At 36.3% G+C, this 26080-nt stretch overlaps 1 protein-coding gene across 2 annotated transcripts in view; it reads left to right on the forward strand.

Moving 5' to 3' along the window:
* The window catches only part of LOC144209268 (partitioning defective 3 homolog), a 234425-nt gene that overhangs the window by 185900 nt on the left and 22445 nt on the right, over window positions 1-26080 (forward strand). For both annotated transcript variants that reach the window (XR_013329067.1, XR_013329066.1), the window contains exons 26-27: window positions 6540-6687; window positions 12939-13094. The gene's annotated coding sequence lies outside the window, so the exon portion shown is untranslated. The remainder of the gene's footprint in view (window positions 1-6539; window positions 6688-12938; window positions 13095-26080) is intronic.

Here is a 26080-nt window from a genome sequence, read left to right on the forward strand (position 1 = left end):
ACATTGTATTTCTTCATTAACCAAGTCATAGAATTTATTTTAATCAGTGGAGTAGTCCAAGTTCCAAAATCAACAATGGGGCCAAACTGGAAACAGTTGTGAAATTTAGAAAATACACTAAGTGTTGGCATACGGCATCCTTAATGGAAAACAGCAGTACTTCTGCTGTTGACTGTGTCCTGCTAAAATATTGCATTTTATTATTTTCCTCCAGTGAACTTTATTTTGCCGTGGACAGTGGAGAGACATTACAACATTAGAGTAAAATTATCCTTCTTGTTGGGCATAGGTAGTTCGTTATGTTTTTTACTCAGTGTTGTGATCATTGTCATGTTTAACATTAAATATGCACTAAATTAAGTATGTATTTAATATCAAATTATAACCAAAGTACAATTTTATTTTTTACACTATATATACTAAATTGAATATTTTATTATTCAGTACTTTTGATGCAGGAAGTTTAAATAGATCTCAGCCAATCCAAAGGGTTAAAAAAAGTACAACCAGATGACATTGATACCTTGTATTCAAAATCCAGTGAAGCATGCCAGCAGCTGTCACTTTTGAAGGGTGCAGGTGGTTTAAAGTGTTAGAGGGCTAACAATGTACTTGTTTGTCACCTCATGCAGGTGCCCAGGCAGATTTAGCAACACGTTGGCTAGGAAATGTATGTCATGTACCAACTTGCTAACCTCAGCAAGGTGATACATTGAGTGTGTGAACTCAAACCATCAGTCCAAAAAAGCTTCCTGCATTTGCAAAATTGTGAAGAATAACAATGTGGTGTGTGCTTGACACTATTAAATCCCATTTGAGATAAAACAGTCGGGGGCATATGTGGCGCTTGTAATAATTCTTCAGTTCTGAAAACAGTTGACTTGTTGTTACACTCGTCTCTGTCCTCTGTCAATTCCATGTTTCCTCAAAGGGATTTCTAGAGGAGTTGACACATACAATGAAAAGGGAATACCAGTGAAACAACTCACTCATAAAGAAGACAAGAGATAGTAAAAACAATGTTCCAGTATTAAATGTTCCTTCATACATTTAAAAGTGGACTTCAGTGGGGTTTTTTGGGTTCCACACCAATTTGTTGGCATTTTTTTAGCATTAAAATCAGTAGGCCAGAGAGAATGACCTACATTATGAAGTTGTTTACATATTAAGTTATGTTATGCTATTATGTTATGTCCATAGAATAATTGTTTCATTTGACAGTGGTCATGAAATACACATGTAGCACTGTGCTGGTTGCATGTGTGCATTGTGCATGTGTTTTTCTTAACATTACATACTGTACTTAATGCTAAATACATGCTTAAAAGTGCTTACACTCTTGAATGCTCAGCTTTGTTAAGACATTGCGAGAGCCTGCTGTGTAGATTCAATATGAGGTCCGTGTGAAGTGAAATATATGAAACACCCAGATGGGACTTCGAACATAAAAAGGCTGCAAATCTAGACCACCAGTGTGTGACCAATTTCTGGTTATCCCCTGTGCTTGATCAAATACAAAGCTCACATTCATATTGAAATCAGACTTCATCTTGAGCGCTACGAGGCTGAATGGGGTCAAGAGCTTGTCACCATGTGTTTTAGCAAAAAAACCAATTGCATTAGTTTGATTGAAGAGGTGTTACAAATTTTGAAGGCTTTACCGTTCAGCTGTTCTGGTCAAAAATATTTAACATTTACTAAAATCTATTAGACTGAGAATGTTGGTCATCTTGGCCACTGGTTGTCCACAGGTTAATTGTCTTGCAGAACATTGATGTATTGTAAAATGACTTTTGTGTAACACTCAACTGTCTATAACTGGATAAGGTATAGTATGTTCCAACTTTGAATAACAAGATGAGGCATGTTGAATTGAAGTGAATGCTTTTATTGTCATTATACAAGTATAATTAAGTCATGTTTCATACTGTTTTAAATTTTGCTCCAGATTTCCCATATAAATCACAGTCCAAGCAAAGTATAAATTAAAATTCCACTTTTTATACAATCATTAATGAATGTTTAAGTTTAAGGTTTATCCCTCCTAGAAACTACTGTCTTAAAGTCAAATAATTGCTAAGTACTGACAGTTTACCCTTGATCTTGCAGTTCCTTTATCGATACAATGTTTAATTTCATCATCTTTATAGCCACCTTGTATTTGATTCCTTATCTTTAACGGAGACAATTTAACACTAAACCTGTCATGGAAAAAAATATAGGGCTGGGGACAATATAGTAGAGGAATGTACGAACTAAATGTGTTCTAAAATAAACAGGTTGCGATACTTTAGCACAAAATATCTGTAAATAATGTTAGGCGACTTCTAAGCCATACTTTAAAGTGTATGAAAAACAGATGCAATGTTGCTGTTCCTTCCTTTTTTTCAGATTCACTAATTATGAGTCTTGGGTACTCAAATAACTTTTTTTAATTCCACCTAACATCCAAACCCTTTGATATTATCAGCTTGGTTAAAGTCTCACAACCATAATCAGTCATTAACATTTCCCAATCTGAGAGCCTGTCAAGGCCTATTAGACATATATGGGAGGACCTGAGAGTGGTGGAGAGGGGGAAGGTACCTGGTGTCTGGTGTCAGACCTGTCAACTCAAACCAACCCCCGATTTGCTTGGGTGCCTAATAAAAGTGGACATTCTGTGCGGCAAGTAGCCAAATCAATGTAGCACGGCAAGGTCAACATCAAGAAACCTACAGTTGCAAATTGGAAGGAGCAATTTCTAAGTGACTGTGTGAGCGGCTGGAGGATATGAGGTGTTAATATCTACCACTTGACCTACGTATACTTATAGCCACTCTTATGTGCAGGGTCACACACAGTGTAGTTGGTAACAATATCTATAACTGGCTAACTCAAGTTATTTTCTGACGCTTGACTTTGATTCAAGAGCCAACCAGCAGAAAATGAGGCATAAAATGTCCTACATTACAATAGAAGTTGTTGTAAAAGTCATTCACTGGATATATTTCACTGGTTGTGTGCGTATAATACTTGAAATCCACGGAAATAACTCCCTACTATAAAAAACATCCGAATCTGGGTGGCATTGCTGTTGTGTATATGCTTGTCATACAGTACATTTCACTGTTTTCTGACTCAGTCTGCATGGCATGAATTGCATAGTCCCAACCTGTCAGCTACTTGGAGACCACATGCTTGAAGGGGGTGAAATGCGGTTCAGCACTACATTCATTCTTGCTGCTCAACAGTCAGGGATACTCTGTGTGAAATTGCAGAGCATGCTGCCCGAAGGCAAGGACATTATTCATTCTTGCATCACCCTCCATTGTCCGAATATGTACACACTCCGGGAAAACACTCTCCTAAAATGGAGCCCTGTGCCACTGTTTACTACCTCCATATTGAAAAATTGAAATAAGTATAGTACAATGGAATGAAAATATTATTCCTGTTTCTTCTCGTGCATAAAATCCCTCAATACAAGCAGTATTATGTGCCCTGACAAATAGATGAAAGCCATTTCAAATGTGTCACATAAGACTTGTTTATCAATGGAGCTTTAAAATATGCTTCCTCGATGTTTTGACACCTTTAGTCGCTCATGCAAATGAGCATTCACCAAAGTTAATACGTTCTCTGTTGGGATAGGTGAAAGTGTTTACCAGTGTGGGTCTATTTGTCAAACAATGATATCTTCTCTGTTGAGAGGCATGTTAAGCGTGGATTGGGATGCGGGATGTTTTGGAAAACCTTTGGATGCATGATGAGTTGAAGAGAAATCCATGGATTGAAACTAACATTGCTTTGATGTCTGACAGTTTGTCCCTTACAGAATTGTATATAAGTTAACAGACAGCTTTTTATTCCTGTACACTGTTTTCTCAGCAACAAGGGGAATGTAAATCACCCGTCCTAGAATCTGTGTGCGTGATACAATGGCTACCTTGTTGCATGTAGATGAATGCTTTCATCAGAAGATATGTGACAGGGACTTTATTCAAATATTAAACGTTGAATTTCAAAGGTTCAGTGACAAATGACTAGACGAGGCATATGGCAAAACTAGGTCTACAATGTCCCATGACTCGGGTAACTAGTGTAACATTTCAAAATGCATGGCGTCTCATGAACTTTTCCACTTCCCAACTGAAGTTGTTTTTTTTTTTACTTTTGTTTGTTTGAAGTCAGTCAATCTTTGAAAATAGGACAGCGCAAAAAGTAAAGAGGGAGGTGTAGAGTGAAACAATAAATAAATGACAAAGGAAACTGAGAGAAGACAGAGAGGTTATAATCCCTTATGTGACTGTGTGGTGAACGTGAGAAGACGGTAGCTGTCTCAACTGAATACATTTGAATGCTGATCTTGATTAGTAAATAACTCTGAGAACTCAAGCACCTGGTCCACTTTCTGGGCAATACATTGTCACAGCCGCTGGAAGGAAATATGGCTATTGAAAATCTAGACTTATATATAGAAGCATTGACATTTACAAAGTATTGATTTGATCAGCATTGATTTGTTGTCTAGTTCATTTTGTAAAATGTACACAATTCAATAATTGGGGTTAGAGACAGATACCTCCAAGATTTAATTCACTGATTTAACTATATGATTAATTATTGATTTGTTGTTTGCACTCCTGAATTGAAAAATGGTCATATCATCTCTTAGTTCTTTAGCAGCAATCCCTTTAACATTCTATTGTTTTTTTCTATACTTTTTCAGATAGTATTTCTCAGGCCGTTTTTTCAGCGTTGGAAAGGCAATATTCAATTTTTCACTGCAACATTAGCATCCCTAAAAACATATATAAGTAGATATTCAAATTGAGTTTGATTGACCCTCGAATCCAAGGGACCACAGATGGTGTCAAACCCTTTTGCAATGTAGCCATACATAATGTGCTTTCCAAATCTAGGTTACACATTATAAATGTAAATATCCCAACAGCACTCCAATTATAACATGCCACTATTTAATCCAGTGCACCACCTCCTAATTTTCTTTGACTCCCCCCCTCTTCCACAGCTCATTTATATTCACAGTATGCTCTGTCACTTTCTCCCGGCCTTAACTCTTGCTCTCAGGGCAAATTGTGCCCTGCTGGGAAAGGATGAAGACCAGAGCCCCCCCTATCATTTAACTAATTTCCGAAAACATCAGGGTGTACTAATGAGATTGTTTAATTAATATTCTAATTATTTTATTATATAATCGCCTATCCTTACAAAGTGATTACTCTATAATCCAGGTTGGTTGGTATGTAATTCTTTACCATGGTGGCTCAGATTGGTAAAGGGAGTTGACAGTTTCTTACATTGTTCTTGCCATTTTACTGAACATGCTCAACTATCAAGAGAAATTACTACCAAGTCTTTTGATCGCTAACTGTGCCATGCAACCCATTTATCTTAGTCTCTTTGATATTGTCCCTTATTGTTTACATCCTGAGTTCATTGAGAAGTTGTTAAATTGATACGTTAACAATTAGGGCTGTTCATGGAGCTGTTGGCAGTACATTATATATTAAAGACTGCCATGATGAGTACATTCCAAAGGAATTGAAATTACATACTTACTTGCTGGTGACATACTTAAAATGTATAAATCCTATATTTATTTTGGATTTTATTAATTTGAAGAAATCATATATTTAACCTTAAAAGTGTGACTAGACATCCCCTTTAATTCATGTAAAACCTGTTTTCTACGATATTATAAGTGTTGCCTTGGATGCTTGTTTACTTATTTTGAAACAATTCTGTTGATTTTATATAAAATAACAAATTGTAAACATTTAGGTGATACATGTCAACACCTCAGTCTATACCGTGTGGATGATTTCTTTTTTACCATTATAGCATTTAAACTTATGTTTTTATGAGCATGCATGTGTGCCTCATAAATGATAGCTTCCTTGTGACTGTTGATACTTCTTGCACAACCAGAAAAGGCCCTGAGGGAACATTGTTGAAAATAGTAGATCATAATACAAGAAAAATAACACATGGCCACTCCTTAGATGGAATGAGCTATATTTTCCAAAGTGTGAATTTGTACTGGCCCAAAGTTAGCTTGAATAGGCTTGGTCACCCCAAATAACCCTAGTGAGGATAAAGTGGTTCAGAAAATGAATGAAAATAAAATAATTGGGATGATTGCCATTGATGGCAGTCACCTATTTTGTTCGTGGTTATGCAGCCCTAAAAACTACTGCGTTATACTAACATAAAAAAAGCCATCTCGGCCCTGTCTGGGAGGCATCCCAAGTAGAAGAACAATTTATTTGAACATGAAGACTGCAGAGATGAGCCAAAAATATTGTCTTGTGGGAGACACGCACAACTATTCAGAAAATAAAATGATGAGTCTCAAATGGGGTTAGGTAGATTAAGATGGTCTTCATGGAATAATAAGTCTTAGTTTTCCAACATTTAAAATTAGATTCCAACATTTTTTTTTATATTTTCTTTATTGGAAACTCGGTCTTCAACATCTTGTGTTTTTTTCTGTAATTTTATTATGGCTAAATATAATAAATTCACTTCCACAGATTGCGGTTTGACTGGGCTCGGACAAGCTGGTGTTTTTCTTCATCAAAATCTCAGTGAAGATAAATGTAACTCATTAAGTTTACATTCTGTGATGGCTCCTCAAAGACTCATCACTGTGCTGCAAACATTTCCCAAAGAATTACTAAGGTATGTCTTTCAAAAAATATTTCCTGCCTGCATCTAATTTATGCATTTTAACTGCCCTATGTATTTTCTTTTCTGGAATCACTAACTGTTTATCATCTGTGAACATGCACCGGCTATAAATATTGGATTAGCTAAACAAATTCACAGGCTCCTTTATAAAAGGCATTGCAGGGTTGGCCTTTACGGCATGCAGTGATGCCACCATCACAGTCTTTGCCCGAGACTCAACATTGAAAGGGAGAAAAAAAATGGAGACACAGTATGAAAGGGTTTTAAATGATAGTACTGTACCAAAGGTGTTTAAAACTCGGAAACATGGTAAACAAGATCAGGCCTTTAGTTGCATCGTAAACCTACATGTGTTTGTCAATAATAAATAGTAAATATCCATAAAGAACAGATAGTTTAAAGAGCAGGAAGTTAACATTTCTTTTAAGTAAGGGTTCTGATGTTTGGCCTATGCCGATGCTGCATGTTCTATATAACAGATATATTGTAATGTTATTTTTACTCAAATTTTCCATTCTAGAAATTCAAGGTCATTTAGATTTCCACTGTATCTACACTTGTCAAACAAGCTCCACTCTAACACTTCTTTGTTAGTTTAAAGAACATACATTACTAACATTAATCTCGACATTTATATGGTCCCTTTTGAAATGAAAATACAAACGCCCTTCTTGAGTATCCTTTTTTTTTTCCTCAAACAGATTGTCACATTACACGACAAATGCTAATGAAAGCTGCAAATAGTCTGCTAACATCATTTAAATTGATGTCTTTTTATCTGAGAGAAGCTCACAGCAGCATCCCAGACGGCCCATGTCCGTATAACGTTACATTCGAAGGGATCCTTCGCACATGTCCCTGACTTCATTAGAATTGAACCTTGTACATTAATGTCCTCCCTAGAAATTAGCCTGATTGTAAAAGCCGAGATGAGAAGAGATCTGCAGCCCCCTGTGGGCATCCAGTATCGGGTGTCGTGAGTTTTAATGGCCCTTTACATCAACGCGCTAGTGCAGCAACGGATGGGCTGGCAACATTTGGTGCTGTTTTATTGGTTTCCTCAACATCAAGTTGTCCCCCGTGCCCATGTAATACAACAGCTAGCACCAGTTCAGAGGAAGAGCTCCCTTGCTGATTAAGCGGGAGTGTATGTTTCTCAATGTAAGCTTAGTGCTTGGATTCCATATTCTCTAATGGTTATGGGCACAGTCGTTCAGAAGGGTGCTGAGGGAGTCATCATTCAGGATTCTGCGTGGCTGATGTGAACCCCTTCTAAGAGTTTTATCGAGCCGAGTGTGTTAGTTTGAGAACACATTAGGTAAAAAGGGGTAGGAATGAGTACATTCACCATCTTTATACATCGTCATTTTCTGAAATACTTGGAAATATTATTTTTAAAACACCATTACTCACTGTGTTCAAAAGCGGTCTCCAGGAAAACTATTATATCGTTATGACAGCAGTGTGCAATATACAGTATGCTATAACGTCTGAGCTGCGAGGACCATAGGAGTCCCTGTGGCCTAGTGTTATGAGAAAGACATGGATGGCGCTAAATATTAGAGGCCATATAGAAGATTTTTTTTTTCCTGCTGGAAAAATTACTGAATCCAGAAATTGCACTGTCAGAACATAATACTTAAATGCAATGTGACTTTCCACAATAGCTCTCTTTCCGGTTCTATTGCTGTGGATAGGGGTTTATTTTGCCTGGTGGGTTTGGGAATATATTTTGTCAGAGAACCTAAATTTGACAGTGAGAGAAATTGGGAGAGAAAACTCTTATAGCCGGTGTTCAATATGATAATGATGCAGTCCAGTTTTACATAATTGTGCACAAATACACAGAGTAATAAGAATTGTTTCTTGCTCAGTTAATTAAAGTTGAGAATAATAAATTATTGAGTATGCAGATCTGCAGATCATCTTATTGGATGGCTATTACTAATTTCTCTAAAATTACAAACGTTGTATGTCTTTTATACACGTTATTGTCTTGTTTTTATTTTATTAATTTGTTTTCATTGGCCCATGCAACACTTCTTTACCATCGCTGACACACAGTAGAAATAGTTGATGATCCATTGGAGTCTAAAATTGCATTGGTTCAACAGTTTTCATAATCTCCTCCTTTTTTACTTAAAATATAAATGAACAAAAGATGTTCGAACCGAAAGTGCTGCCGCCGAATTTAATGTTTTAATCTTTAACCAGATTTGCCAGACCATTGAATTGGAATTCCTTAATAACTGAGCCATTCAAAAAATGTTCAAGTAACAGGTAATGCCTTTGCTTTATGATAACCCAGAACAAAGATGGCTTTCACTCTCTTTTAAATGCCATTATTATGGTTCTCTCACTTAATGTAAAATAATAAAATGTGAAATATAATGGTGGATTTAAATAGCAAAGATAAAATACAATAACAGTAACATTTTGATGATCACAATACATTGAGACATTTAGGACAAACAAAGCAGATATACCTAACAGACAGCAATCTTAAATTTTGAATAATACAATTTGCTTCACATTTTAACAGCTAACATTTGGTTGATGGACCACTGCAGCATTTGTTGTCGAGGCAACCCGAAAAGTAGTTTTGTGCAATGGAGCATAAACACCCAGCATTATACACAGGGATGAAAACATAATCTAATTGTTCAAGGTAATGTAAATGAATGTAAAAAAGACATGTGGAGCATTTTTCCTCATCATTCTTCACTATGGACTTATTTTCTCATCGTCCACCTAACCCTCCACACCTCATGGTGATTGCTTTAGCTGCTATCTCTGGGCAGCAGTTCTGTTTGTGCAGTACCTATATATGTCAAACAGGAGCATGCAGTTAATTTTATGATCTGTCACACATTTTGCCTTTCTGCGACTGGGGCTGCCTTATCACTTCGTTCATTCCTGTCCACCCTTGCCAGACTAAAGTATCATCACATATGTGGGGATCAGGGCTGAATTGGTTTCCATGTGCTATCAATAATAGGCCCACTCTCAGTAAAGATTATGTTGATACTATGACTGTGAGTCAATATGTACAATTTGCTCTATTAATGGTAGCTAAACCATTTATAGTACTATGAATATACAATTTAGTGAATTTAGTAAGGAACAATTACTCACAAAGGGGTGCAGTAGATGTGCGCTTTGTCTTAAATATGTTAAGATATTGCATAATATTTTCATAAATGTATGTGTTCCTTGATATCGGGCTGAAACTAGATTATGATAGGTTGTGTTTATGCAACAGGCTGATAATATGTAGGAAATAATAAGGGAATAATGACTGCTTGATCAGTATATGTAACATTTTTTAGCTGAACCCTGAGCCACGGTTCTATGTACGAGCAGTCCTTTGCCAGAAAGTATTTCCCTTTCCTGCAGAAGAAAAAAAAGTAAAAATGTAACAGAACAAAAAAGATATGGGGGAAAAAAGATGAGGACCCTCCCCTCCATTTTCGAAAAGTTCCCACATGCTGGGGTTTCAGTGGGAGGACAGGGTTATTACTGTAGTTTGTCAAGTGTTTTGTTTGGAACCATTGCCACATCTTGGTTTTTCCCAGAGCTGGTTAATTGTTAGAGAGCAATCAGATATGATTGCAGTGAGTTCAACCTAAGCAATTTCAGCTCAGCTCTCAATAGGTACTCTAAAAGCTTTATTGTGTTTCACATCAATGATAGACAGGGTGCACACTAACAATCGTTATACCGATTGACCTCACCACAAAATACCTTTTGGGCTGTTGCTTCAGTTAGCTGAACCTGGCAGTCGTTGACAATACATTTTTGTTGTTCAGTTTTACAGTTTATGGACCATTCATTTTTCTATCCTGGTTCTTATCATTACATTTCAGGTCAGCTAAAGTTTGTTCCAAAATACTTTGGGTGGGAAGCTTAGAATACCCTGGAGCAGTTACCATTGTATTTATATTGCACTTTAAATGACTACCTAGGGATAATTTAGTCATTAATTAACCCAGGAGTTGCCAACTCCATTCCTCTAGGTCACCAATGCAGTCTTTATACCATGGCTTCTTCCTCTAACAAACCTGAATCAAGATAATCACAACCATTATCAGGCTTCTGCAAAGCTTGCTGATGAGTTGATCATTTGATTTGGGTATTTAAAGGAGAGAGACTTGCAAAACAGACTAGATTGGTACCTTTAAGGACTGTAATTGGTGACCCTAAATCAACCTAATCTGCAGGTTGCTGGAATGTAGGAGTAAGCCAGTAATACCTGGTCTAAAAAACAAACAGGCAAAGATTGAACTTGTGAACTTTGCACAGAAAACTGAGTTTCAGACCTAGAATTGCTCAACTGTCTGGCAGATATTAACTAACACAATGATAAAGAATGTGTTGAATAACAGGGAAGCGGGCCATATGGGTACGTATGTTTGTATGAGAAGTGAATTTAGACTTCTGTCAGGGGGCACACTGATGAGACCAGATGGAAAAAGATGGCAAACAAATAGAGCAGAAATGGTGATGTTGTGAAATTATTTTCATCACCATGCAGAGAATACAAAAGGTAGCAACCTTGCCCTGGCTTTTCATTTCTTTAGACTATTTTATATTTTAGATAAACACAACTCCATGCAGCACTTATTTGTGGTTAGCACTAAATTGTAAAACCAAAATAATCGTAAAAAAATTCAACTTTAAAGAAAAATGCATCATTTTTAAATTTATGTACTGGCAACATGTATAGCCATCAGTGTATAAAAGCAGATCCCTGTCTGTTGGGGGTTGCATTAGTGTTTCTTATTATCCTATTACACCAGTGCTAGACTCTTACTGGGTCGAAGTAAACAATTAGCCTCAGCGTGGTGCTGGCTCATAATATTTTCACAGCAACCTAATTTGGGCTAAAGTCACAGCGGCATACCCATATCGGATTGTGATCCCATAACACTTGAGTATAATGCGGACTTAAATAACATGAGGCTATGTTTAAAATTGTGCTTACTGTTCCAATACTGTAAATCACATCCTGAAAGGGAAAGACAAAACATTTATCATGCCCATCCAAGGAGAAAAATAAAACCTTGTATAATGTAAAGGGGTAGAAATAAATCTGGTTCAAATAATGGTTGAAAAGAAATGAAATAAAAGCCAGTATTGCCAGGAAGTGGTCACTTGACAATGGAGCAGAGATTTTATCATTGCCAGTACTATTTTAGTCAATCAAATGAGCGTATCTTAAAATTCCTGAACATTCTTTTTTTTTGTGTTTAAACATTCATTTCTCCATTTTCAGAGGTCTACAAAATGTGCCTTTCATGTGCAGCTCATTCATCGACCTTCAAACTAAATAGCAGAGCCAATTAGTTTATACAAGAGAGATGGAATACAGTTTTTTGTTTCGAGTACATTTGAATACTTAAAAAGAAATATAAAATATTACTAGTACAGTAGTCTAACTTGAAGGACTAGTTAGGAAATATCATAACAAATTAGAACAATTTTGAAAGTGTAGATACTCTATGAACATGTCTTTACCCTGACAACATTGGACTGCAGAATGTTGTTTGTATATTCTGGTATTTGTTAAAATTGCAGTTCCACTGAGTGATTGATTCCATTCAGATGCTTAAATAATCTTAATCCATCCCACATAATTGTCAATGTTTGTAATTGCCCGGTATTGTGATTGAGCATCCATTCCAGTCTTTTAATTTGAGCATTTCTAGTATACAAGCAAAAAAAGATGAGCTCTGATGACAATCAAGCCAACATTAGTGTAGTGAGCTGCAGGTGCCGAGTACTAGAATCTGGGCGCTGCACTAACAGTGTTGATTAGCCATGGACACCTTTTGACCCACAATCACATGCAACTGACACAAGCCATGTGCACCTGTTTCTATGTTTTGCATATGTCAAATTGTTGTCAAATCCTTGCCAAGAAAGTCTCAAAGGGGACTACTTAAACTTCAATTAATCTTGTATATTCTTTCATTTAAATTATTTGTTGCATAATTGACTCAAAATTTATTCATGCTGAGCTTTGTTTCGCACAAATGGAGATAAGATGAAATACATTTAGTGAAATGACTACATGAAGACCACCTAAAATACAGAAACATATATGAAATCGGACTACAGTCGTGACATTTGAGGAACTTCAGCAGAGAAAGAAGCCAGTGAAAGAATTGAGAATATATTATTCAAGGAAAAGCAGATCATTTCTTTGTCTAACTTGCTTGTTTCTTCCCTTGTGTTTGCAGATGCTCAAATCCTCTCTTAAAAAGATTCAAAACAGCAGAACATCACAGACTTCTTAACTACTTGGAGTTGAGGGGAGATTGATGCAGCATCATGTTGTACCAAGAAATATTGGTGAAAAAGAATATTATGCACAGAGTACCAACAAAACATTGCAGGTAGGTAATGTTTGTAAGTCCCTAGCTTTTTATCTTTATCGTTGCCATAGAGCTATTTTCATATCATCCTCCTGTTGTCTGGCCCCGATGTTGTGAGGGAAAGTAGTCCATCACATTAATACGAGAATATAATGAGAGGTAGGCTTTTAAAGGCAGTAGATGTCACATTTATATTGTCATTCTTAGCCCAAATTAGAAGTCATCCAGATTGAGATTGATTTACTTAAATTTAATTGAAAAAAATGTACACTTGAACCTTGCTTTCATCTGTGTAGTTTGATTTTAACTATGATTCAATGTTTTTTATTTTTTTTATTTCTAAATTGCAATGACAGTAGCTGACCTAATGGCATCAATATAACACAGTCAGATTGCGTTACCAAAACAAATGCACACAGCGATTAGAAACTATATCAAATATTAATGTCAAACACCAAGAATATAACTCAACTGCTTAATTTTTCTATTTCAAATTCAACATTTGTTACTTTCTGACTGGAGGTGACAGAGTATTAACTGTGTTCTTCAGAAAAAAAATAGAACCTTTCTGACCACTTTTTCCAATATTATTTTTCCTCTATACTAACGCTAAACTGCAATCTCTAAATCTAGCAACATTTAAACAAATGAATACATTTCAACATAAATGCAGGCTTCATTAACTACTTCTTCATAATATAATAATACTAATAATAATAATAACAATAATAATAATACAAAAGCCCAAGCAATTCCATCTTATCTCAGTTTGTGGCTGGCATATTTTCTTACTTTGTACCTTTTGAAACACTGCGATTGTCAAATCCTTTACAACATACATTGAAAGTCTTTGATGGTCCCATTTTAGGTCACGTTTATAAGACCCAATATGTAAATCTTCACTGTTTACCCAGATGAAGTATATTTGGTCTTGCCTATAAGAATATTCACAGAGGAGTAACCCCATTAGCAAAGTACAGGATAAGCACACAGGGGTCCCAAGGGAGATCATTATGAATAAGATATTTTCTACCCTCCACCAGTATATGTAATTAACAATGCAGAGCGAATAATTAGTTAATAACATTAGTTATTATTGTCTTAGGTGTAATGCATTTCTCTATTCATTCAGGCAGAGTTTTGTGATTTTCCATAATTTGTCCATAGTGAATATAGTTTGACATTTTCAGATCGAGAACATAATATTCATGAATATAGAATTTTCTTTACATCAAACTGAGACTGCAAATGCATATGTATAGTATCCCACATTCCCATGTGAGCTGTAAGTTTGCACATGACATCTTCATATTTACACATGAACAAAGCATGAATATCCCATCAGAGGGAAGCAACTCTGATTTTATTTCCTCTTTATTCAAGCTAGATAACTACAATAAAAATGGAAAGCAAACAAGGGAGATTTCATGATGAAACAGGCACCAAAACCTTCTTTTGAATAACATAAGGAATCAAATGCCAATCTGCTGTTTGTGATGAAAATGATGGAGTCACTTTGATTCACATTTGTTTGTAAATGACATGAAATCACTGAGAAAAAAACAAAACAGGTGAGAAACTACTTCTGTCCTTTATGGACTGTCTAGAGACAGTTCCCAGGGGCAATGGGCGAACATTCAAACAAATAGCAGCTCCATTTATTGAACCCGGCCTCATCTCTCCATCTATCCATCTCTTGCCAAGTGGTTCACAGGCTGCTGGTTGCGAAAGTCGCAATTTCATGGGCTGTTGGCCAAACTTTCTGAATAGGCAGGCTCAAGTTTGTTCAGTCATATAATTTAGGGATGTTATTTAATGCAGTGATGAGCATGATCAGATGTGGTTATGTAGCAGAAACGCTACTATCTACTAGTGGACTATTTTGATACCTTTTACCAATGGCAACAACAACAATTCACTTTTTTTTTAGCCTGTTCCCCAATTATTTTCCAAGATATACAACACAAAAGCTAAACAATGGAAATAACACCCTGCTCTACCACAGAATGAGAATTGTATTCAGTTGACTTACCCATTTCATATGGCTTAGCCTAGAGCGTGCATTGTTTTTAGTTTATAGTGTGTTATTATGCGGAATTAATGTTGAACTACTTATCCTTACTTTTACTAAAAACATTTAAAAATTGTGGAAAAGATTAATTCAATGATTACAATAAAATTAAATTATTCACGTAACCTAAAAAACATTTTCCAAAGGAAGATGCAAGGGAATTTGAGTTTTAATTCAGGCAGGGAAATTAAAATTCAGCCCCATCTAGAAGGGGGCAAAAGTTTAATTGACAAACCTTTTAGCATTGTATACATTAGCAATTGCTGTGTATGAGCAATAACACAAAGGGAAAGCTATTCAAAGATGTCCATTCAAGCAAATGCTGCCATTGCATCTTGATTCTAGGACCACCCATGTGGGTTTAACTACTCAGTTATTATTCCGAGGGCCTTTCTGTGGTTTTCATTGACAAGCTGTTCATTTGTCAAAGGGTTGTGGTGAAGGCACAGCATGCAAAACCTTCCCAAAAGAACAAATTTATAGTATTTTAATAATTATTAGAATAATGTCATTTTGTTAATAACTTTCAATTTGGCCTGTTCATCATTCTGAACAATCTTTTCCTCAGAAAATCATGAAAATGTTGTTTATAAATTAAACAACTTCCACAAATGTTCATCAGCTCTACCCATGTTTGAATAATATAGTATTATTCTTTATTAATATCAACTGTATTACAACCACAACCAAAACATGTACACAATCACGTCAATTATACCATTTTTTTCCTCCAGCCTCCACTAAATTCAGTGTTTGATATACACAAAGTAACACCTAAGTGTGGTTCTACATTGAAAAGTCTGTTAATATCAGAAAGTAAAGTGCGCACTGAAGCAAATTTTCTCTTTCTGTTGTTGATTGGTTATATGCAATTGCACAACTCTTGCCAAGATTTCCTGCTGCTCACTGTGTAACAAGCCAAGGTCTTGACAAGCATAAGGTAGCAGCTGGTCTGATGCAGTTTTCATTTGGAAATGGAAATGATTTCATACAGTCAGATGGAAAGGCAGGCGTATGCACACACGGCCCATATAAGAGAGCCTCAGGTTGTTTCAAAAGTTCCAGATGAGTAAAAGTTTTGAAGTTGTTCAATTCAAATTCTCTCCAGGGGTAGTCTTACAATGACTGGTTTAACCTGGACTCCATATTCTGCTTTTGATGATTCAATACCTGATCCAAAGGATTATGGTGTTCATACAGGCCCTATAGGATGAAAGGTAGCGTGAAAAAGTGTTAGGCAAGGTAAAATAGCGGGGTATAAATGTCACTTCTCGGTTAACTTTTAACTTAGTTCTTTCGTTGCTCCATGTCTAATTTGCTGTTGGGAAACTTTCTGTGTTGGCTAGATGTGCTTGTGTTATGGAGTGTTTCTGCAGGTGCAAGTTGCATATTAACAAAGTAGACAAATGGGACGCAAACAGAGCTTTAGGGCATAACCATCTTTCAATAGAATGCTGATCCAGTCAAATTAACATGGAAAACACAAACTTAGAGAGGAGGAGCATGCTTGCCTTGTCAGGATTTTGCATTCACCCAACCAAGAGGGCAGTCCTGACTATCTTTTTTCCGTCTCTTTCTGGCGTCTATTGTTCTGTTTGTCACTTCATCAGCGTTTTCTCCCCATTGGAAAGAGTAGGATTATGCAAGGCAGGCGCCATCAAATGATAGGTAACTTACCCCTTCTCTTGTCTTTAAGTATGTTAAATGCTGAGCATGTATAACTTTAAGCCTGGAACAACATAACAGTCAAGTTTGTCAAGCACTGTCAGCACATACATACTGTATGTACTTTTGGACATGCATGTGCACATTTACTACATTGTCACATACATATATGCCCCTGCAGCCATTCACAGATCTGTTGATGCTTGTAGCTATCAAGGTCAAACTGTGAATGAAAACATGCAGCTGATTTACAGTAGAATGGCAGTGGTGGGCACATAAAATAAAAGGCATTACATTGGATGACCTTCAATGATTCTTGGATGTATGGTTAGTATTCTCTAATACATAGTAACATTGATTTCATTGTGTTGAAATGTTTCTCAGCATGCAAGTGGGACAAATTAGTTGAATACTTGTTAAATCAGTCTTTTTTTTCCTAGAGACAGTGGCAACATCTTACAGGGCTTGAACATTTTTGTATTGCAAACTACCAACACAATGTATTTTGAGCCAACTGTTGCCAAGAAATATCCCAGACTGCAGTTGAGATACTACAACACTACACTTTTTTTGGTCTTATTGTTGAAGAAATGTTTTTTTGTGCTGATAGCATAGGCCTTCCTAGTGATGTGTCCCAGAAACCCATCTGATGCTTTTAAACTCAAAGCAAATTGATTATTGGGTGTCAGTGAGTGAACTGTCTCTGAGGCATTGTGTCTTATCTGCAGTATTGGGTCACATTTTGAGTCATCATGCTGTTTCTATTTCTACAGGAACTCACACTGTCCTTTTAGTTGATGAAATCTCTCTATTCCTGCTCTTTTCAAAGGGCCCGCTCAATACTTCTTCCATGCACTCAAAGTTTTTGATGCTTTGATTAAAGTTGATGGAATTGTAGCTCACCGATCAAATTAGACATTTTGGCTTCATCCATGAATGATTAATTCTTCATTTTAATGTTAACAGTATTTTTTATTTCATATGATGAGACATACCACACCAACATTGCAATTATATTGCTCTTGTTTGACTCAAATACATTTCCATCTGGTAAGCAAATATGCACATCATCTACTTTGCCAATTCAAATTTATTCATGCACTATTACATCCAGTAAATACTTTGTCCCATTTATTAACACTATTAAACTTTATTGTGCAATGAAAAGACTTCCCAGAGTCCTTCATAGTGATGCAAAAAAGTCTACTGCAATTTGCACAACATTATTGCCACTCTTCTATTTTACTGTGAATGTAATGACCCATTGTGGTAAACATTTTAAAAATGTGGGTGTAGGTACGACACTTTTAATTCAACCGTCCGTGTTAAAATTATATTTACAGTTTGTGAATTACTAATGCATATTTCACATGCTATGCTCTGTGAAATTTGTTAACAGTGCGATGAAACGTTGCATCCCCTTTCCATGCAGAAGAGTCATCCCGAATTACACTTTGGTGGCTGCACAGTAAACCAAGCAGGCTCAAATAAAGCCTCACAGGCAGCCAGTCATTCTGCCTGGCAACACCTTATCCCAGGCATGACAGATAAGTGAAGGGGGTGCAGTCCAGTGTCCGTATGTATGTGTTGTGTGTCTGCTTTTGTGTGTGTGTGCCTGTGGGGTTGGGGGTGTAAAGAATGGATGGCTAAGTTTGATGTTTGTAAAGAGAAGAGTAGTGGTTGCAGAATTTAGGCTGCATAAAGTTTTTAAACAGTTTAGCATTTGGCCACTGTTGCTGCACAGTATCTTCTACAGAATATTTTTAATTTGTATTAATACCAATTATAATTTACCTGACCAGTTTGGTTTTGGTGTTTCGCTTGAAGTCTTTCAGTAATACTATTGCACCACCAAAACTATTTAAAGGGTTTTGGATCTCATCACTAAATATGCAAATCAAACATATTGTGGAGTTAGCCGTCTGATGCAAAGATGAATTTAATTCACAATACTGGAATTAAGAATATCTGTGATATGCTACTGAATACTGATTTGTCATTTGCAATAGCAGGCTGGCTGGTGGATTGCTATTATTTAAGGATAAGGGACTAAAGATAGACTAGGGTGGCTATTGAGATGGTGGGGGGAGAGGAACTTTCATTGGAGCAGAGGCCATGACAGGTAAAGCATACGAGGCCAAGCAGGTGTTTCAGAAGTGATAAGGAATGAAAGAGGAAGAGAGACACACATAGACCTGTGATGGCTTATTCTTAAAAGAAATGGACATGAGAAACCTATGACTGATTCCAGTCAGGTGTTGAAACAGATTCATGGATGAAGGGGGAGAAGTGGTCTGTCAGTGATGGTGAATGCTTAAGTCAGGGTTTTGGAAGGGTAAACAGGAAACTATCCCCGTGTGCACATTTCTTTTCGTCTTGATATGCCGTAAAAATAGTTTGAATTCAACAAATGGGTTTAAATGATTTAATTCTTTAATTTTAGGACTGTTGCTTTCATTTAAATATAAAGGTGACATTTCTTAGAACTGCAACTATCAATGTTCAGCGGCTCCTTTGATTTATCAGTGTTTAATTTCTGACCTTTATTGGATTGTAGCCAAATACATTGAAAGAGGCAAACTTGAGGTTTGACAGTTATATTTAAGTGCATTGTTTTTATTTTTTTGCATGTACTTGTGACAAAACACAACATTTGAAGTATTGGGATGAGATAGGCAGCAGTTTACATTGTAACATATTTTTTTTAATATGAGATGGAGTATTTTCAAATCCGGTTAAATCCATTTTATATGACTCAGTGTTCAAGTGTGCATGTGTGTGTTTGTGTCTGCGTCAAACAGGGACAGGAGATCATCAGATTAATAACTGACTCTTTTATTAAGAAAACACTGCTACTTTGTTTGTTCATCTAAGCATGACCAAGTGAGCTAATACACTCTTAGCTGCAGAGCTGATTATTGTCCATTATGTTTGTTTGGAGGACTTTGGTCAGACCCAAACGGATTAGGGCTGATTTAAAAATGAAAATGGGAGGATTTGGTGGACTGTAGCACTTGTGTACAGAAGTGGTTCTTTAAAGTCGAAGGCAAACACTTTTAAATATGACTAGTAGGCTACTGTATAGCCTTGTTGCCTGGTGACTCTGTTGCTAGCTCTACTGACAAAGCAAGAGGATAATGAAATCTCTTGCTGTTCCAAGTCTCCAGGCTATGGCACAAACAGAAGAGAGGAATAAATATACTTGAAGTCTTTGTAGCGTGTGGAATACAATATCCTTAATAACCCCGTTTGTTCGAAAGAAATAACTCGGGGAAATAATATAGGATGGCTAAAGAAAAGGAATAATAACCCTCTATAAAAGTAACCTGTATGTATGTGTCAAACTTAATTATAAATCTAACACATATAAGGACAAAGGGTGGAATAACAACATTAAATGAATGGCCACAACTGCAAATACATTTTTCTAGAAGTATAAGAAACATATTCTGATACTGCTAATATTTTATTAGTAAAGTCGATGTAATTCATTCCTAATATTTTAGTAAAATTTGCGTGTATCTCAATTGAACTAAGTTGGGATGACAAACCACTTCAATCACATATGCATTCATAAATGTCCAAGATACAAATGTATAATTTTAAATATAATTAATCATTTAATTCCTACATCCTCATTTCAGTCATCTGTAGGAGTTTGTTTCTCTTTTCCCAATATAAAAAATATTATTCATCACTCTAACCATTCAGTTTTACCAGCAATGCACCTTTTAATAACCAAAGAAAGAAAATAACTTGACTCTTTCAAGCACTAAGGGATTAGTCGTATGTGAGTGGGCTACTGCCGACATTTTACTCATCTTTTTCTTGAGTAAAATTTTCTTTGGACGATTGTTCCACAATGACAATTTCAACTGCTTTGGTACTCTTATCTGTTCATACCTGTCATTAGCCAAGAAGCCTCCCTTTGCCCCTCTGGGCAGGTCACCTCGTAGAAGGTGTGAGGAGAATCTATTACAGCCACCTTTGAGTTTCTGCTTGGGGACAATGAGAGACTGTGAGGATTTCATCTCTTGCTTGCCATATGAACCTGAATCTATCTATCCCTTGCACCTTTGACTTTATTTTAGTCATTCTCTCTACTGGCACTGACTAATGCCTGCTTACATCTCCACCTTATGTACAATCTTTTATTCAGACTATCTGGTAGTTTTATAATTAGTAGGAGCAATGAAAACAAACCTCATATTGAAATATGGAAAGAACAAGTGTCAAAAAATGTCCGCAAGAAGATAAACATGGATCAAGTGTAGGTTTGTGTTATTTTCTCAATGCGAAAGCACACAACTAATGCTTCTGTTTTTATTAACAAGAAATAAAACGTTCAACCAATTAGGATGACAAGCTCTAACTAAACTTGTTTCCTATCTATTGGTCTGGATAACTATTCAGAGAGGAATGATATTGGACATTTTATGGCTGCATTGTTTCTCAATTCTTAATATTTTGAAAAAGTCAAACATATAAAAGTTCCAATAACTTTTTCAATGTCACTTATGGTCTATTCCTTTCATTTCCTTTAAAGTCTGCAGTGCATTGTTTCCATTTGACTCACCATTTTTAACCTTGAAGAACAGGATTGCACTGCAAAATTTCTACTGCTTGAATTCTACGGAATAATGTTTCAATGATTTCCGGAAACCAGAGTGTGTGTGTTTTTGTATGTTTGTCAGTTGGGTAGGGGGGATTGGCCCATGTGTATCCATGGTTACGTTCATTTTATTGATGTTTGTTTTGGGCAGTAGATGCAATAAAAGTGTTGTAAGAGAAATGAATGAGAACCAAGTGCTGTTCCAAAAGAAAGCTCATAGAATTCCCCTGAAAACAAATCTCTTCTTTTTAAAGCCATCTGGTTTCCAAGGGTCTCATGATTGGATTGCCCCTGAATGCATGCGTTCATCATGTTTTAGTTTTCCAATTAAGATTCAGAGTGCAAGGACTCGCGTGTCTGCTATTTAAAAGAGAAAAAAAAGCCAAATGGAAAATTAAGGTTCTCTAGTAGCAGGCTCGATCAAGCTTGGCCTCATTTTGGTGTTAATGAAATATCGCAGTGACGACTCATGCATGCACAGTGGGGGGCGGGGGGGATACGTGCTGTAGGAATATAGGGAGTGTCAAAACACAAAATACAAGTGAAGCATTCATTTATTAGATAGTGAACAAGGCACACAGTCTTGGTTAGAATATACTTTATACTTTTATCCTCTATTTTCAGATTTTTTTCTATGGGTATTTATTATGGTTATGGGAGAAATGCTAGGCACGTTCACTTCTAGACTGATAACCAATAGGGCATTGGAACACACACAAACTGACAAGTACAAAAGTCCACAGACAGGTTGGACAATGTTCATTGTTGTGCAGTGTTGAATGTTGCTTGTCACTGGAATGACAGTTTCTAGGAGACGCAAAGAAAATTCAAGGATGCATGGAGGAACAAAGTCTGGCCTTAGCTTTTTTTGTTCAGTTATATTCACTATTCACAGTATTCGCTGGGAAATATTTCTTGAGTTGGTTTATTTGGTAAATATTGTAGGATTTGTTTCTCGTTTTTATAAGCAATATTTTCAATAGGAAACTAACTAACACTAAATAAACTTCACCAAATTAGCATAGTTGACTCATCTAAAAGACTGCTACTCATCTAAAAGGACCCCCGTGAGAGCTCGAGGAAAAAGCCTTGCTTAGTGTGCTGTGCTCATTTAACTATTCTCCCTTTGGGGCCTTAATTCCCAGATGTCTACTGCTGAAAAGACGTATACTAATGACAAACTTTGCCTTGTCTTGTATTTCAGTAGTTTGGTTTTGAAGGCAGCCAAATCATTTGGTGATATTATGGTAAATATTAAATTGTTGGTCAACAAATTCCCTCCTTCCTAAAGCCGTAATGGGGAAACACTATGAATGAATAATTCAAAACTAATTTCCCAATCAACTGTATTTAGAGTACTTAATAACCATTGAAATTATTTGAGGTTGAAATAAACGGTGGACCCCCCGAAATAATGTATGCCATTAAAGTTTGCAATGTATAATACAGACAATTAAAGTTGTTTTTACAGAAACACTAAGTAAATTGTAATGTTCATCTAAAAACTATGTTTAACTAATTAATTCACTCTATTTTCTTTTGTTCTGGTTATCCTCAAAAGGGTCGTTAGGGGTTCTAGAAGGGGCTTTTCCGACACACGTTAAAATAAATTAAGAAAAAGCAGTCTTGCAAACGACAGTAGTAAAGATCATTACTGGTGACAGCCAAACACTTATCTCGGCAAATATTCATCATTGGCCTTTCTGAAGGCGTGTTGAACAAATTGGAAGGGAGATATGTCTCTCCAGTTATTATTTAGCAGGCTGTGAGGAGGTGCCATAAAAGCGAAATGCATCCTCTGCGTGAGTTGTGCAGCAAACAAGAAATTAGACACACATTGGTATCCTAGGGCATACAAATGGCATGATAAAACGCAGTCAAGCATCATAATCTGAACATTTGCTATTGATTTTTCACACAGGAAATTTTATTTGGAAATGTATTTTTGGATGCAGTATAAGCGTTGACACCAGATGCTTTAAAAACCTCTTTTGATTCATTAAAAAGTCACTGTCACCAGAGACGAGACAGGGGCAGAGGGTTAATCATTGCTCACTCTGTGTATGCGTGTGCACATGCATGCATGTGTGTGTGTGCGAGACGCAGCTGAGTGATCCCCCCTCATGTCTCTGAGGTGTAATTAGCTTTGGCGTGGCCTGCCGTTGTTCTGCAGGCCTCCCGAGTCCCAAGACTCAGCTGGCTCTGTCATGGCAGAGGCAGCGCCGTGTCTGTTTAGGGGGAGCAAGCAGTGGACCCGCTATGTCGAAGAAGGGACTAAGGGGTCACATTAGAATAATATACTCCATAGACTTTGTCCAAGAAATACAATACCTTTGTTATTTTTCTCTTCTCTGCTGTTGTTCTTTCATTGTATTCTTGCCTTACATTTTTTTAGTCATTTTCTCGTCATGTGTCGTTAATATTTTATTGTCTCTTCTGAAATTCTTAGTTTGGCCTAGCCATTTTCTAATAATTCATTTTGTGTCATCTGGTACTTGTCCGTGTAAAGTTGGTGGATATCGGTCGTTTTGAAGACTTTGTTTTATTCCATACATTGTGAGTTTTAATACTTAAAATGACAACAATGGTGACTATAATTTACAATGATGTATAGGTCCAATAGATCTGACAGTCATCATAAAGTGTATTTAGTCTTTGTAGTCAGATATTTCCCATTAGCAGTCTCATAAGACTACAAATGTACCTATGGTATTTTAGCATATAGATTTATTTGTATGAAATTATTTTAATTCAATTCCTTCTCCCCCTTTCTTTGTCTTTTCCTGCATCATTGCATTGATTTCTTTTCACCTAGTGCACCATGAAGCCTATCAATATTCCACTCTGTGATTGCCAACAAACATCCACCAGCAGTTAAAATCCTTAACACACTCATTTTAATGGTAAAGAAACTGGAGCTTGTATTTATTCACACGCCTCCTCAAATTCTAGAGGTGTTTTCGTCAACTAGGTGGCCTATGGCCTACCTAATGGGCCTTCAATTTACAGTGTAATGATTAGTATTCAGTGTCTAAACATAACAATCCACTATAGATTAATTGTTGCGGCCTTAAATAAAGCCATCACCCATAGATTTTTTTCTGTCTTGTGTGAATAAAGGCTTTAGTTTGTTTGGGTTTATTGTGGAAGAGAACTATAGGAAAAATAAAATCAGCTTAATGCAAATATTGGTTATAATATGGTTAACCTTTGTTTACACCATACTATGGTGGACAAGAAAGTTGAAAAACATATTACAAGAAATACTATGTCCGAATGAATGTTTCATGATAGCAGCACTTAGACCTTGAAACTGCTTGATTCAAAGTCATAAATCTTAAATTATTTCCAAAATGAAAAATAATTGATTATTCCGTCCAAGAAACTAGTAGATTCCGAGTTCTTAAGCGGTTGCTACACACACACACACACTCACACACACACACACACACACACACACACACACACACACACACACACACACAGACACACACACATGTATATGTATATATACTTTATGTATATGTACTACATATATATGTACTGTGTATATGCATATATACTATATGTATATGTACTGCATGTATGCATATGTACTATCTATATATGTATATATTCTATATGTGTATGTATATATATGTGCTATATCAATATATTGTGTTTTTTTGCATTCCTGCAAATAGATTGGAATAGGTCTTACATAGATGGATTGTGAAGCTAGTATTTAGTGTTGACATTTTTAACAAACTGGTCAGTGCAGGCTATTAGATAAAAATTTAGGAGGTAGAGCTATTTTGATGAAGGCAAAGGCCATTGAATATTCTTGGGTAAAAAGTGAAACTTTAATGACAAGTATTGAGTTTGTAGAATGTAATTAATGAAGTGAAGGAGGGGTCGCCAAGCCTCATTAAAAATGGTGACTCTAATTCTGTGTCCCTAAACAGACAGCTTGGGTGAACATCACAATGCCATTTCACTAATGATCGGGTCAGTGCCTTCATCCATAACCTGAGCATGCCAATCAGGATGCCACACATACCTAGGTGCACACTCAATTGTATTCTTTGTGTGGTCTTGGACAAGGGAAAAGGCCAAATCTGTAGCATGGAGTCATGAGGACACCACAGGAAGCACCTTAAGCTAAGGCATTCAAGGGATGTAAGAAGGTATCTGCCATCTGGTTGACCTTTTATTTAGTCTTATCAATACTCAGGAGACTAACTAATATTGAACCGGGAATTTACTGTTCGCTAGAGCAGAACTAATCTAACATCTGCACTGCAAAATTGCCATTTAGGTCCCAGAAAACAATCACACATACTGTTTATGTTTAAATCTATCCAGAAATCCTTAAGATTAAACTGATTAGTGAACATGTCACTAGCCCGGTATGAAAGATGTGCATGATCAATTTCATTCTTAATGTTGTGTGTAATTTAGCTGTCACAATCCGAAGAAATTAACACCAAACCTTCAGAAAAGGTAACACATAGCATGACATTTGCATGTTTTGTCAATTGATGAATGGATTTCTTTAGTATTTTTTAGTGAGTAATTTGTTTCCATAGGTGTAAATGATTATTTTGATGGTTGTGGGTGTGATGTCTTATTTTATCGTAGTACACTGCATTTTAAAACAATGCACAAATGTGTTTATTT

This window comes from Stigmatopora nigra, chromosome 16 (genome assembly GCF_051989575.1).
Source record: "Stigmatopora nigra isolate UIUO_SnigA chromosome 16, RoL_Snig_1.1, whole genome shotgun sequence".
Lineage (NCBI taxonomy): Eukaryota > Metazoa > Chordata > Actinopteri > Syngnathiformes > Syngnathidae > Stigmatopora > Stigmatopora nigra.